Source organism: Prionailurus bengalensis, chromosome C2 (genome assembly GCF_016509475.1).
Source record: "Prionailurus bengalensis isolate Pbe53 chromosome C2, Fcat_Pben_1.1_paternal_pri, whole genome shotgun sequence".
NCBI lineage: Eukaryota > Metazoa > Chordata > Mammalia > Carnivora > Felidae > Prionailurus > Prionailurus bengalensis.
The window spans coordinates 24,356,624-24,371,984 of NC_057350.1; the positions used below are offsets into that span (position 1 = coordinate 24,356,624).

At 36.1% G+C, this 15,361-nt stretch overlaps 2 pseudogenes; both read right to left on the bottom strand.

The window, feature by feature from the left end:
- Window positions 1-5,612: 5,612 nt before the first annotated feature.
- LOC122490944 lies at window positions 5,613-6,248 on the bottom strand (annotated as a pseudogene).
- Window positions 6,249-7,640: 1,392 nt separating this feature from the next.
- LOC122492469 lies at window positions 7,641-7,739 on the bottom strand (annotated as a pseudogene).
- Window positions 7,740-15,361: the final 7,622 nt, after the last annotated feature.

Below are 15,361 nucleotides of genomic sequence, written 5' to 3' on the forward strand. Positions count from 1 at the left end.
TCAGAATTACATGTTCATATAATTTAAATATGCACTTGATCTGCTTGGTACAAACCTTGACTGTGATGTTCCAATTTCACATGGATCCTTCCTATTCTGCTTGACAATATGCCAAGATGATATGGTAAAACATCCCTCAAAATGGACAGTTCCAATAATACAGCCACTTGGTGTTCCTAGCAAAGAACATTTCTTACTAGGACCATAGCACCCCCTCAATTCATTCCTTAAGCGATTGATGAGGGTATTATCTATGCTATTCTGAAAATTATAGACTTGTAGTGGGTTCTTAGCTCATAAGTGTTAAATCTGTTTTACCTTCCCATATTCTCAGAGTCTTCTGATTTCAGCCTCACCACTATGTAAAGGAAGTAACAACATTTATTCCTAATTTAAGATAATTGAGTGGAGGATTCAAACAGTCAATTTAATAGGTTATTAGGATATTTTAGGAGTCCTTATAATGGATATAAATTCCCCAAGGTAAGTAAATTGTCTCCTATTAAAACCTATTTCCCAACCCTTGGATGTCTCCTATTAAAATATAGTTCCTGGGGTGCCTGGGTGGTTCAGCTGGTTAAGTGTGGAACTTTTGATCTTGGCTCAGGTCGTGATCTCACAGTTCCTAGGTTCAAGCCTCATGTTAGGCTCCATGATGAGTGTGGAGCCTGCTTGGAATTCTCTTTCCCTCTCCCTCTGCCCCTCTCCTGCTCGTGCTCTTTCTCTCTCTCTCAAAAATAAATATAAATAAACTAAAACAAAAACAAAAAAAACCTACCATATTTCCCAACCCTCAAGATCTATGTTGACAGGTCATGGCCAGCAGACATTAGCTGGGTTCTATACTTCCTCTAATGTATAAGCTATTTCCTTTTAGAACAGAGATTTTACTGTCTTTTTGGTTTGTGCTTAATTCTGAACTTTTAATTGTCTTAGAAGCAATGAGGGAAGTAAGGAAGGTTCTTTTATGGAAACAAGCTCCATCTCTGTGTCTGATTCAAGTGGGTCATTTCAATTTTACCACTCAAGGAAGGGACTGCCTTTCTCTAACAAGGGGGAAGGAGGCAGGCAGCTTCTGCTGAAATAATGAATTCAGTGGAATTTAGGAATTCAAATTTAGCAGACTTGTCAATCCATATTCCCCATCACAGATTTCAGAGTTCTACTCTTGTCCTATGAGAGTCCTGACATTGACAAATGAGATTTGTTAATTATATCATATAATCTAACTCCCTTACAATTAGGTTCTACCTTGAGATTGCAGCTCCTGAAGAATTTTATAGAAGTTACTAATAGTATGCCATGAGATATCACTTGATGCCCAGGTATTAGAGGAATTAGCTGTTGAGCAACCTGTCATTGTCCCATACAGCCCTAAGATGACAAACATCACACATTAATGCCTTAGTTTCCACCTGTACCTCATCAAATCATCACTGTCTTGATTAGTAGCTCCTGGCTTCTAATCAGGAAGCTACTGATGGCCAATTAATACCCTTACCAAATTTGGCCACATCTTTCATGTTCTCTCCTAAACAAGACTTTTTTACTCCTTTCAATATGGATAGGCTAAGAACTTCTGAAATTTTTAAGTTCTGCTTTTTTATTAAGAATTCCATCCTAAAATCATTTTTCTTGTCACATTCTACTATAAGCATTCAAGAGAAACCAGCTGCTCCTTCAACACTTTGCTTAGATATTGCCTTCACCAAATATCTAATTTCATCACTCTCAAGGTCAACCTTCCACAAGACACTAGGACAGGAACACAATTCAGCGAAACTCTGCCATTTTATAACAAAGAATCACCTTCTCTCCAATTTCCAATAACATGTTACTCATTTCTGTCTGTAACCTCATCAGAATGGCCTATACCATCCATATTTCTACCAAAATTCTGTTCACAACCACTTAGGTATATACTCTAAGATGATTGAGGATTTCTCCGTAGCTCTCCTTTTTTCCTTTGCATTCTCACCAGAATTGCTTTTAATGGTCCTTTCACAGAAATCTTGTCTTACTCTAGCATGTAACTCCAAAGCCTTCTAGCCTTTACCTATTTACTAAGTTCTAAAACCACTTGCACTTTCTTAGCTATATGTTGCACCAGCACTCTGCTTCTCAAGACTAATGTATATACTTGTTAGGGTTTTCCAGAGAAACAGAATCATTAGGATATATAAAGAGATACAAGAGAAAATTACAGGAATTGACACATGAAATTATGGAGGCCTAGATATGCCACAACATGTCATCTATGAGCTAGAGAACAAGAAAAACCTTTGGTATAATTCAGTTCAAGCTTGAAGGTATAAGAACCAGAAACTGCAATGTCTAAGGGTAGAAGAAGGATGATGTCCCAGCACAAGGCAAGAAAAAGAGAATTTGCCCTTCCTTCACATTTTTATTCAATTCAGGCACTCAGCAGATTGGATGATGCCTACTACATTGGTGGAGTGATTTTCATTACTCAGTCTACTGATTCAAATGCTAACCTCTTTCAGAAACACCCTCACAAACACATCCAGATAATGTTTTACCAGCTATCTCGGCACCCTTTGGCCGAGTCACATAGAATTAAAGAACAGAACTGAATGCCTTCTACTACCATCAGTTTACTTTGCTTTGTTCACAACTATTTTCAACATTATCAGGTGCAAGCATAGGCACTGTTTCCCCTTTCCTCATTCAATTCCTACCATTGGTTTTGGCTTCAGCTCTTTTTTTCCATCTCACTTTTTTTCTTCACACTTGGCCTGATAATGAGAATTAAACCAGAGAGTAAGTGATTTGTCTACTCCTGTATAGAAAATGTCTGAACTAGGAGTAGATCTCAAGCCACCTGAGTCTCTCCCCACTCACAGTGTGGTAATATTACCAAGATTATTAGAAAGGTCATATTATTGCATACGTCATGCTGACAAGTACGAATATCTGTTTCAACACAGATACAATGCCTAGCATTAGTAATTTAAGTACAAATGGGCTTTTTCCCCTTCATTATCTAGAATCTAGATATAATATGCATAGAGTATACACATACATTTAAATTATATTATTATTATTATTATTATTATTATAAAGAATCAGGAAAAATACCTATTTTTCTGATTTTCCTTCTTCTAACATAATAGAATACACATGTGCACAGTAGGCAACCAGACGTTCCAAATAAATTTTGCCTTGTTTATGATTATATAGACATACATATGCCTGTGTGTGTTTATTATAAATACATTACTTGTTGCTGAATTATTTAGTATCTATGTACTGCTATTGTCAAGTCTTTAAATAATCCTCATTTTCCCTTTTTTTCTTTGACTCATGGCTAAATTTAGAACCATAGCATTTGCTTATTGTTGAAGTACTGATTGAAACAGAAGGTAACTGTATTCCCAAATATGTATGTATGTATGCAGACATACATATATATATGAGAAAGACTGAAATAGCACTGAGGAAAAATTATGGCAGTATAGATTGTGTAGTGAGATCATCAGAAATCTTTACATGTTTCACAAGGACTGTATTCTTTGGTATCATGATTTAAAGTATACACAGAAAATAAGAGAAATTGAAATTTGTCCTGAGTAAAGGACCATCTTAGCTCCTTGATCCATATAAGTTTGATGAACTCTGCATTCCTAGGGAAGAGAAACAGTCATGCTGAGGGCAGAGAGATGTCTATAAATGAGACCATGATATGCCTCATGTGATTCTAATACACTCATCTCCTTCAGTGCTTTTACACATATCCATCCAGAGGAATTAAGCAAGAAATATTTCTCTGGAAATTTGTTTTAAATCATTTTCCAAAATAAAAATAATTTAAAATTTCAGGTACTTAAAAATTTAAGTAGAATTTGTGCAGAAATCTACATTTTTGTCTACAGTATTTGATTAGAATACAAACTAAATAAAAATGTTTACAGTTGTTTTACTAACTGTATCAAATACTAAAGCCTATACTGCACATATATATCTATGCATGCTTCCATCTGTGCTCCCAGGTACTTCATTTCATAAATCAACCTTCCTTACCTTTTCTAACAGTCTGAAACTGTTATGTAGAATGGAATGAGTTATAATATCATACTTTCTAGTATTCATAACTTAATTTTAAAAAGTCATTTAGCAGAAAAAAATATGAATTAAATATTTCTAATATTAAAGATAATGCTAAATTTATCATGAATTATGTCTAAATAAATGTTATATGCATAACATTTTAAAAGAATATGATTTCTTTAAAAAAAATTTAGGTTTATTTATTTGGAGACAGAGAGTGTGCACAAGTGGGGTATGGACAGAGAGAGAGGAGAGAGAAAATCCCAAGCATGTTCCATCCACACTGTCAGTGCAGAGCCCAATGTGGGGGCTCAAACTCATGAATCGTGAGATTGTGATCTGAGCCAAAACAGAGTAGGACGCTTAACTGACTGAGCCACTCAGACACCCTGTAAAGACAGAAGATGGTTTCTGAACATCCTATATAGTTGTTCTTAAATCTTAAACATCCCATAACTTAACTCTTGGCCTTTCAAAAGACCGAGGTAATCTTCCTTACCTTAGTATTTTTGCTTGTACAATTATTTTTGGTGCTCATTTGAACTCCTTCATACCTGTAATTGATTCTGGAGGGCTTGGGGGAGAATTACACTTAAAATAATATTGCTCAGGGAAAAATTACAACTTTATAAAACTGATTCCAATAATTTCCTTCTCTTTCTTTTATGGAGAAATCCAGAAAGAAGTTCCCACAAAGCTGCAAATTTGATGAGTTGTTACAACTGATGGCTCATCAAATTAATAAAGTCAGAAAACTTCTGGGTGATAATTGAAGTACAGAGAACAAAGACTCTATATGCAACATCCCTATAGCTGTATCTGATTTTTTGCTCTGGATCCAATCAGGAAAATATGGTACTCTTGGGAAATCTACTTTATCTACAGACTTGTAAAATTCCATTGGGTAAATTTTTATTCCAAAGAAACTAAGACAGTGTATACATTGGCTAAGCCAAGAGCACTGCTTGGGGAATTTAACTATTTTGCTCAGACTATCACTGGCCATCTGTTATTGAAGAGAGGTCTTTAGAACTTGAATTATCTAGGCAGGCTAACACTGTTGATAGAATAACTTGGCTAAATACTATGTTTTCCATGTCAATTGTCAATTTGTTAGACATACTGTATCAGGAATAAAAAACAGGTTTTTTTTTTTTTTAATTTCTTGGTATTGATACTGCATGTTTGTAAACTTATTCAGTCACAGCAGAAAATCCTTGTTTCAAATGTGTGTGTGTGAAGATCTTGCTGTGATGGCTGAAGTTCATTTTTTTTAATAAAGCATGATTTATTTGTTCAAAAAAAATTTTTAATCACTCAGAGTTTATGGCTTCATTTGGCCCAATAATACACCTCTGAGGACCCCACATGGATCTTTCCAAAAATTACCAGACATGTAAATTTGAAGTGTTACAGGCCCTTCCATGACCCCTTAGGTCCTGCCAGTGGGTCTAAAGAGAAAAATGAGAGCGTTTCTACGTGGATCTTCCCACAGTGGCTCTGTTTCTCTGGGCTGCAGTGCTGATGCAAATGACTGGGGCATTTCAGCACAGGAGCCTCTGCACAATACCATGTGCACAATGCCACATGATTGCACAGCACGAGTTCTCTTTCTGGGCCATTTTATAGAAGGCTTTAGGCTGTTCCCAGCACTTGGGATTTGGACACCAGATCACCCAGCTTCTCCCCTTGCTCTAACAGAGACTCCATCGTGTTGTGCAGCCTGATTTTGGTCTCATCCAGCTCCATCCTGTACCTTAGTCATGGGGTTAGTTTCTCAGCAGTTCTTGTATCTACTGGGGCTGCCATCTAAGGGCTGCTTAGTGGATGGTAGCAAGAGATCCGACTGGCCACTCTAGACTGTCCACCTGCTTGGAGAATTCTTCTAGTACCTTCTCTAGAAAGGTAAGAGCCATGCAGGGCGGCAATTCACTATCTGCAATGACCACTCCTGCAAGACTGTGGTTTCACACGTAGACGTGGCACAGATATTCTTGTTCTTGGACAGAAGCTCCGCTGCCTTATGCTGATTGCTCCACAGCCCGTTGATCTGTGAGGGTCATGACTTTCTGATCACTGGACCTCTGGAAGAAGTTGAAGGAGCACATGTCGTATGTGGCTTTGAGCAGCACCACCTTGGGCTTGCCTTTGTACAGGACACTAAGGCTGTACAGCTTCATGGTGCAGTGTCCCCCATCCCTGCCCCAGAGCCATGGGACCAGCGCCCCTGGGGACTGCCTCAGGCTGCTGATGGGTCTGACCTATTGAAAACACCACCTGAAAAATGATTTATCAAGTAATTTAAGAAAATAAACATTTGGCACAGTTTGCTCTGAACTTTAAAATGCCTCAATATTAAGCATTTTGGAGTAGATATACTTTTTTATTGTCTAATTTGCTCTGTGAAGATCTGAAACTTCTAGCTCTTTTCCGTGTGATGAAAAGCATTTAAAAAATTTTCCCACAATAAAGTAATGTTAATGGTGAATGTTAGATTAGGTTAGGTAAACAACTTTTCTTTGTGAAAATCAAAAGAAGAAGTAACAGGTTATCAGAGATAAAATTTAAAATTATTGTATTATCTTCATCAACAAATCCTTGATAAAGAGTTAATTATAATGATATAAAACACTTGTTTTTAACACTTAACATGGACCAAGAAAGGAATTTAAATGTCTCATCTACATAAAGTCATTTTATCCTTGTAAAAACTATATTATTATAAATAAGTCAGGAAAAAAAGATTATTTTAATGATTTTCCTACTTCTAATAGGACAGAGTGAGCATACGTGGGGACAGCAGGCAACCAGATGCTCCATAGAAATGGGTATTTTGCCTCATTTTTCTGATTATATGCCAACATCTATCAGAGTGCTCAGGATAATAGTATTTTTGAGAAAATTAATCTGAATAAATGAATGAAAAGAACAAAAATAGAAGCATTTTAAATATTACATTGTGACTATGCTTGAAAATACTGCTCATGTCATTTTATTTGCTGAAATGATTCTGTATAACTGCAAAGCCGCCATTGCCCACATACCTCAGGATTTTCCATATGCAGGGGCTGTCCTCCCACAGTTAGCAAGAGGCAGCAGTAAGGGGAATAAATAGGAATATGAGGGTGGATGATGACATTCCATGACAAATGAGTCTGATGGTCTCATTTGTTATCATATCCAGTCATTGAAAATGTGCCAATTCTTGCTCCTCAATGAAATTTTCTTTTCTTCCTAAATTCTGATAATGGGTTTTATGCAAAATTCTATAAAATGATTCACCTAAATAGTAAAGTTTACAGCAATTTGAGTCAACATGCCAATGGAAGAAATGACACAGGTGCTTTGATCTTTTTCTTCCTTAAAAAATATCTAAAGATTTTAATGTCATTTAAAAAGTTTTAAAGGGAATTTTTTAATGTGAAAATGCACTTTAAGTATTAAGACTTCATATTTGTATGTAAATTTAAGCTCAGAGATAAATTTACAAAACTTGAATTGTTATTTGATCAAAAGGGTTTTGAAAATTAAGCTGATATAGTTCCAATATCCCTCTTCCTTTTTTTTTTTTTTTAAATACGGAATGCTTCACAAATTTGGTGTCATCCTTGCACAGAACTCATGCTAATCTTCTCTGCATTTCAATTTTAGTATATGTGCTGCCAAAGCATGCACTCTATCTTCCTTTTGTGACAATACGTTCTTTTGTTTCTTTGAGATTTAATCTCATGGTGCCTGTTTGGAAACATAATATGGAAAGAAGTCTAATGAACTTATGGAACATGTTGGTTTTGGACAGGTAAAAGAATGAAATGGTCTGAAGGGCTTGTTATAAATGCATATGATAAATTAGTCTGCCAGATTTAATAACATGCTTTATCCCTTTCAATTAAAGCTACTATGTGCAGATTCAAGTACCTTTAACGTTTATTTATTTTTGAGACAGACAGAGACAGAGCATGAATAGGGGATGGTCAGAGAGAGGGAGACACAGAATCCGAAACAGGCTCTAGGCTCTGAGCTGTCAGCATAGAGCCCAACGCGGGGCTCGAACTCATGGACCGCAAGATCATGACCTGAGCCGAAGTCGGCCGCTTAACTGATTGAGCCACCCAGGCGCCCCTCAAGTACCTTTAAAGACTGAATGTTATGTGGATAGATGGAAAAATGATACTATCATTGGATTCCATTCTCAGTAGTATTTTGTATTTTTTCAAAAGCTAAAGCTTAACTATATTTTTACTTATAAGTTATTTTTAAGGTTTAAAACAGTGAATTTGTGGCAAAACATGTCAAATTAACCTTTAAAAAATGGAAAATATTTTATATATAAGGATACCGTTTCTTCTTCCCAATTTTATTAATTAAAAAAAACTTAAATTGTTGTTCTAAAACACCAATGAGCTATTTGATTTTTATCTTGGAAAAAAATGAATGTATATAGATGGCACACATTCTTTTACTCGGTTGCATATTGAAAAAAAAAAGATGAGAAAAATTAGTTCAACTTTGATCTCAATTTAGCAGTAAATATCAATGCAGCTTTCCCAGATGTCTAGAGTTTCAATTTTTAACTACTAACATAAGAAACTGAAGTCTTATTTTATGTAATTGGCTTTCCCATGAAAACTGTAGCTACAATTGAGGAGTTTTGCCTTTATACTTGATTCAATAACAGCAACAAAAAAATGATACTGCCCTAGGAAATGACACACAAGAATCATTTACATACGGGGCCTCATCTAACTTCAAGATTATTCTGTATGTGAAGCCTGCAGTAGGATTGACTCCACAGACTCTTTATTAGCCTACTTTTATCATCACACTTTTATGCCTTTAATAAGATGTTAGGTATTCTTTCTCCTTTTTTAAAGTTTGTTTATTTATTTATTTATCTTTGAGAGAGAGAAAGAGAGAGAGAGAATGAGAGCACAGGAGGGTCAGAGAGAGAGGGAGAGAGAGAATCCCAAGCAGGCTCCATGCTCTCAGGCTCACAAACCATGAGATCATGACCTGAGTTGAAATCAAGAGTCGGATGCTTAATCGACTGAGCCACCCAGGCGCCCCTGTTCTTTTCTCCTTAAGTGAAACATATTTTACTTGATAAAGACATGTAGAAAAGTACATGTGTATGTGTGTGTATGTGTGTGTGTGTGTGTGTGTGTGTGTGTCTATGTTGACTGATCTTTTCATAATGTGCTGTTTTACATGTGGATGGCATTGTGCTGTTATAAACTGAGCCTCACATTCATGAGAGCAGAGGGCACAGCCAATGTTGATGACATCTATCAAATTGTTATTATGGAGAATTTCCTATTGAGTCATTGCATTATGGGTCAGAGGGGAGGTGGAGCAAGGCAGAAGCATGTGAATAGAAATACACTTGGGATATAAATCAAAGAAGAGAGTACTTCATTTTAGGTGTGACCTACAAATCTATGAAATAAGTATAATCTTCATTCTAAAGAAAAGGAAACTAAAGTTCAGGAAGATGAAGTCATTCATTTAGAGTTCTAATGTAATATCGGAAGCAGGATTTTACGTCTCAACGTCCGATTCTATTGAAACTAACCAAACATGCAGAAAAACTTAAAAACAGACAAAACCAACAACAAAACCCTCCTTCATGTTGGCATTGCTTCTCTATCCTAGACATGTTTTCCATTTTTTCTTGATAGACGTCAAGCAACAGGTTTTATTCCTGATATTTGTTGTCAATATAATCTCCTCCTCCAACCACTGTTCAAAATTTAAAACTATACTAATTAGTAACAGCTTGAAACATACCACAATTTGGAATTATAGAAAGGGAAGGGGATCATAGTTTGACAAACAACAATTAAAGAAAAACCATCTGGAAGAGATAAAAGTGCTGAGGAGATGATCCAATAAATGTTTCTCAATAATTTTATATGCATAAACATCCAGGAGATAGGAAGATGAATATAGATATTGTAAAATAATTATTTTAGATATCCATTCTCTGGTTCTCTTAAAGATAGACTCTTCCTTATACTTTTATAAGGAAAATACATAATCATAAACTATAGTCAGATATAAACTTCAGTATCTCTGCTAAAAAGAAGTATGTTAATTAAGAAAAATATAACAAAGTCATTTCAGAAAACATGTATTTGATGGTAATAGCTTAAGAATTTAACATGCTTATGTGTGTTCCCTTGTCACTTCACTCTACAGCATGACGGCACAGAAAGGATCTGGAGGCTTGCCACTGGAAAAAGGAAAGGTGGCAAACCCATAAATTACTCTTAATTATCAAAAATAGAATGCATAAAGTGACTTTCACACTCTTGAGTATAAAACACATCAAAAGTTACCATTAGACATCCTCTTGCAGCTATAATTCACTCACTTGATTTTACAGAGTTCTCAGTGTGCCTGATTTCCTTGGTCTACCTGTTTCTCTCTCCCTGCCACTCATTATCCCTATTATTCCTCTCCCATTGACTCTTCAGTTGGCACATTTCCATACTCCCCATTATGCTTACAAATAATCTCACTAAAAGAGTACAGCTCACCAAAGAGCACCTGTTACATCAAGGGTAGAACTGACATTAGACTCACTTCACCATGGGCAGTATTCAAGTGTTTTACTGGAAATATACCCTCACATCTGGTTGGTACTCAGTGGTTAAGTACATAGCCACATTATTGAGATAAATTATTACCTGCCTGAGCTAGAAAACAGTTTACAACATGATGAGAGGGTGAAAAGAATAGTGCTCAGTGAAGCGATCATTGACTGAAATATCAAGTACCTCTTGTGTCAAAGTGCTAACAACGTATAATCTAACAGCAATAGTGTTTCAAGATCATACCCCATTACCTAGGGGTATTTATTCAGCATAATATCAAAGACATGTGTAATCTTTGTGACTACAGAGACCATAAAGGCCCAGTTAGCAGAATAACCAAGAAATTAAAAGATGATAAATAGTCCATGATTAAATTTTCATTTCCCATCTTGATTCTGTTTACTATTCCATTTTGATCGATTTTTTTCCCCTCACACTTTTGAGTATCAGAGGAAACTGGATACACTTGTAAAATGATGGTTTTAGTTTGAAATGAAGAACACACCCACCAAAAATCTTGGTTGAACAACAGCTAAATATCAAAGAAAAGGACACACACACCTCCTCACTCAAGTATCTCCTGCCAAGAGAACCAGGGCTTCCCTCCTGCTTACATAACACGCACTTCTGAAGAGTGGCTGGTAGTGAAGGGAAAGCAGCAGGGGCAGAGGGGCTGGTGCGGAGGATTCTTGGTAGAACGTGAACTGTACAAAAGGGTCAAGAGAGCAGCTGTTAGCCCAACACAGGACCAAATTAGTGGCATGGGATATGCCTTTACAGGACTGAGTTGGTGGCAGAAGGCAGAATGCAAGTTCTGGCAAACTAATTTTATTTTTGTTTGCATAGTACATTTGTAAAATTGCATAAAAGTAAATTTTATTTCACAGTTTTTAAAATTTTTAAATTTTATTTTACAGAGAGTTGCCTGCTTTCTATATTGAATTTGGTTTCCTTGTTCAAGAACAGAATACACCTCTTGATTAAACCTTTACTTTCAAAGTCAAGGTAACCTTTTTCACAGTCTGAATGTCACTTGAGCCTTAAAATACAATGATTTTCCTTTCCAGAAGAAACAGTGACATAGTGGTGAAACTATTCCAGCACTTAAATATGCTACAAAAGCCAACATACTAAACCAAACTAGCAATCCCTTTCTCAATCACTTAAGTGGAGAGATAAATGATTCTTTTTCACAAACACATCTGCTTATCTTAAGGGAGTCTAGAAATTAGATCACTACCTTAAGCAACATTTAAGAGCATTCCTATGTCTCATGAATCAGGAAATGTTAACTTATAGGCATCTTCTTTACAGTAAATCAGAGCAAATGATTTTCAAGGGAAATTTGTAAAGTATAATTCTAAAACTTATTTGTAAAAATAATGTGAAGGTGAATCAGCAACTAAATATATGTGAGTTTTAAAAGAAGATTAAGTCCTTTAGTTTCTGTGATCCATGAATAATTTTTAAAACAAAATTTCTTATAATATGTAAATTATATAGAATGCATTAAAAATAATGTTTTACTGGGGCGGCTCAGTCAGTTAAGCGCCCGACTTTGGCTCAGATCATGATCTCATGATTTGTGAGGTCAAGCTCCGTGTTGGGCTCTGTGCTGACAGCTTGGAGCCTGGAGCCTGCTTTGGATTCTGTGTCTCCCTCTCTCTCTGCCCCTTCCCTATTCATGCTCTGTCTCTCAAAAGTAAACATTGAAAAAATATTTTTTAATTAATGCATATACTACATCTACATATACTACTATAATACTAGTATATAATCATATACTACATCTAAATAGAATCATAGGTACAAAAACTTTACAGACACAGCACAATATTCAACATGAGAAAATAATATTTTGATGAAAAACAATGATGCTCTCCTTTCTGTATCCAAAATTTTCTAACTTTGGATAAGGGATATTTTTATAAGACCAATAGAAGTTCGAGTGTATTAATTAGTGACACTAACAATACTACTGGGTAGTTGTGTTTACCATTCCCTCCAAATATAGTTAGGATTTTCTCTAGTAATTACTTAGGAAACTGCAATACTTCTGAGCATATTTATATTCCAGAAGACTTCCTAACTTTCTCTTCTGAGAAAGCTCAGAATATGATAGGAAATTTCAGATATAATAAATAGTAGGGCAAATCTTAATGAACATAAACATTCATTGTGACCAATGTCCTCCAAAATTCTAATTTAAAATAATCCTGGAAACTGGCGAGGATGCAGAGAAAGGGGAACCCTCTCTCACTGCTGGTGGCATTGCAAACTGGTGCAGCCACTCTGGAGAACTGAATGGAGGTTCCTAAAAAAAAAAGAACTGTCCTATGATCCAGCAATTGCACCACTAGGTATTTACTCAAAGTCTACCAAAATACAGATTTGAAGGGGTACATGTATTCAATGTTTATAGCAACATTATCAACAGTAGCCAAATTATGGAGAGAGCCCAAATATCCATCGACTGATGAATAGATAAAAATACATATATGCATGTGTGTGTATATATGATATATACACATACACAATGGAATATCACTCAGCCATCAAAAGAATGAAATCTTGGCATTTGCAATGATGTGGATGGAGCCAGAATGTATTTTGCTAAGCAAAATAAGTCAGTCAGAGAAAGACAAATACCATATGATTTCACTCATATGTGGAATTTAAGAAACAAAGAGATGAACATTTGGGAAGGTGAGAAAAAAGAGAAGAGAGGGAAAAACAAACCACAAGAGACTCTTAACAAAAGAGAACAAACGAGAGTTGATAGAAGGTGGTGGGTAGGAAGATGGGCTAGATGGGTGATGGTTATTAAGGAGGGCACTTGTTGTGATGAGCACTGGGTATTGTATATAAGTGATGAATTACTGAATTCTACTCTTGAAACCAATAATCCACTGTATATTAACTAAAATTTAAATAAACAAAAAAAATGGAAACTGAATTGTGAAACAGAGATTTTTTTCTTCTTTTAAATCATTGCTTACATTTTAAAATTCATATTAACAGAATAATGAAGGTTTGGTTACTTTTTTTTATTAAATTTTTTTTAACGTTTATTTATTTTCGAGACAGGGAAAGACAGAGAATGAACAGGGGAGGGTCAGAGAGAGGGAGACACAGAATATGAAGCAGGCTCCAGGCTCTGAGCTGTCAGCACAGAGCCCGACGCGGGGTTAGAACTCACGGACCGCAAGATCATGACCTGAGCCGAAGTCGGCCGCCTAACCAACTGAGCCACCCAGGCACCCCAAGGTTTGGTTACTTCTAAGTCACTGTATTTATTTTATCCAAATTATATATCGTACCTGTAGCTATTTCTACAATAGCAAATAATTAAAAAAATAAAATTATATTTTTCTGGACACTAAGTTAATAATCCCACAAAGTATTAGAATCAAGAGTATGGTAGGTCCCAGAAGTATTAAGTAATAACCCATCATGAGCACAATTACGAAGCAGGGTGGCAAGCATGTGCTACTGTGGTTTGTGTACCTCTCCACTGTACCTGGTGGGGTGGGCAAGTAAAACCTGAAATGTAGCCTATGCGCTGGCCTGGCATGAAGCTGTGACTTTTTCTTTAAATAGTAGTTGCCTTTGCTTCTCCAGGCCGAGTCTCTGGCTATCCCAGGAGCAGCAGTGAACTTTTTGTACCAGATGTAACATACAAGGTCAGAGTAGCCCTGAAAGCGGGGGGGTGGGGAGGGTGATAATAGAAGAAAATCGAGATACACCATCATTTCAACATTCAACCACCATCAAAGTGGTTAATAACAAATATATGTGCGCTTGAATGTGTGTGTGTGTATTTAACATACTTTTATATAGATATATTGTGTGATTTCTTTTTTTGTAATGTTTATTTATTTATTTTTGACAGAGACAGAGACAGAGAGAGAGAGAGAGAGAGAGAGCGAGCAAGCAGGGGAGGGGCAGAGAAAGGGAGACACAGAATCCAAAACAGGCTCCAGGCTCAGAGCTGTCAGCACAGAGCCCAATGCAGGGCTCAAACCCACGAACTGTGAGATCATGACTTGAGCTGAAGTTGGGCGTTTAATGGACTGAGCCACCCAGGCGCCCCTATTGTGTCATTTCTTACTAGAATATAATTTCCTTGAGTTCAGGGAATATATCTGAATTATAATGGTAGCTTTTACAAGTCTGAGCTCAGATTTCAAAAAACAATAACTATATACATATATGAATCATATCTGTAAACAAATATATTTTAGAATATGCATAACATATTTTCATAATACTGTTATAAACACATGATCTTTAATCTGTACACAAAAATCCAAATCCTTAGAATGACAGCAATTATTATTTTGTTTGAATCGTGTTTGACATCTATGCAATATATGTTTATAGTGACCTGATTATTTAAAACTTTGTTTGAATTCTTATCTATTACATTAGGTAACAATGTTATCAGTGTTGATTGTGCTTAAATAATACAAAATATCTCTAAAAAGAGAGAAATTTTGGGGTGCCTGGGTGGCTCAGTTGGTTCAGCATCTGACTTTGGCTCAGGTCATGATCTCACAGTCTGTGACTTGGAGCCAGCGTCGGGCTAGGTGCTGGTAGCTCAGAGCCTAGAGCCTGCTTTGGATTCTGTATTTGCCTCTCTCTCTGCCCCTCCCCCCCTCTCAAAAATAAATAAACATTAAAAAAAGTTTTAAAAA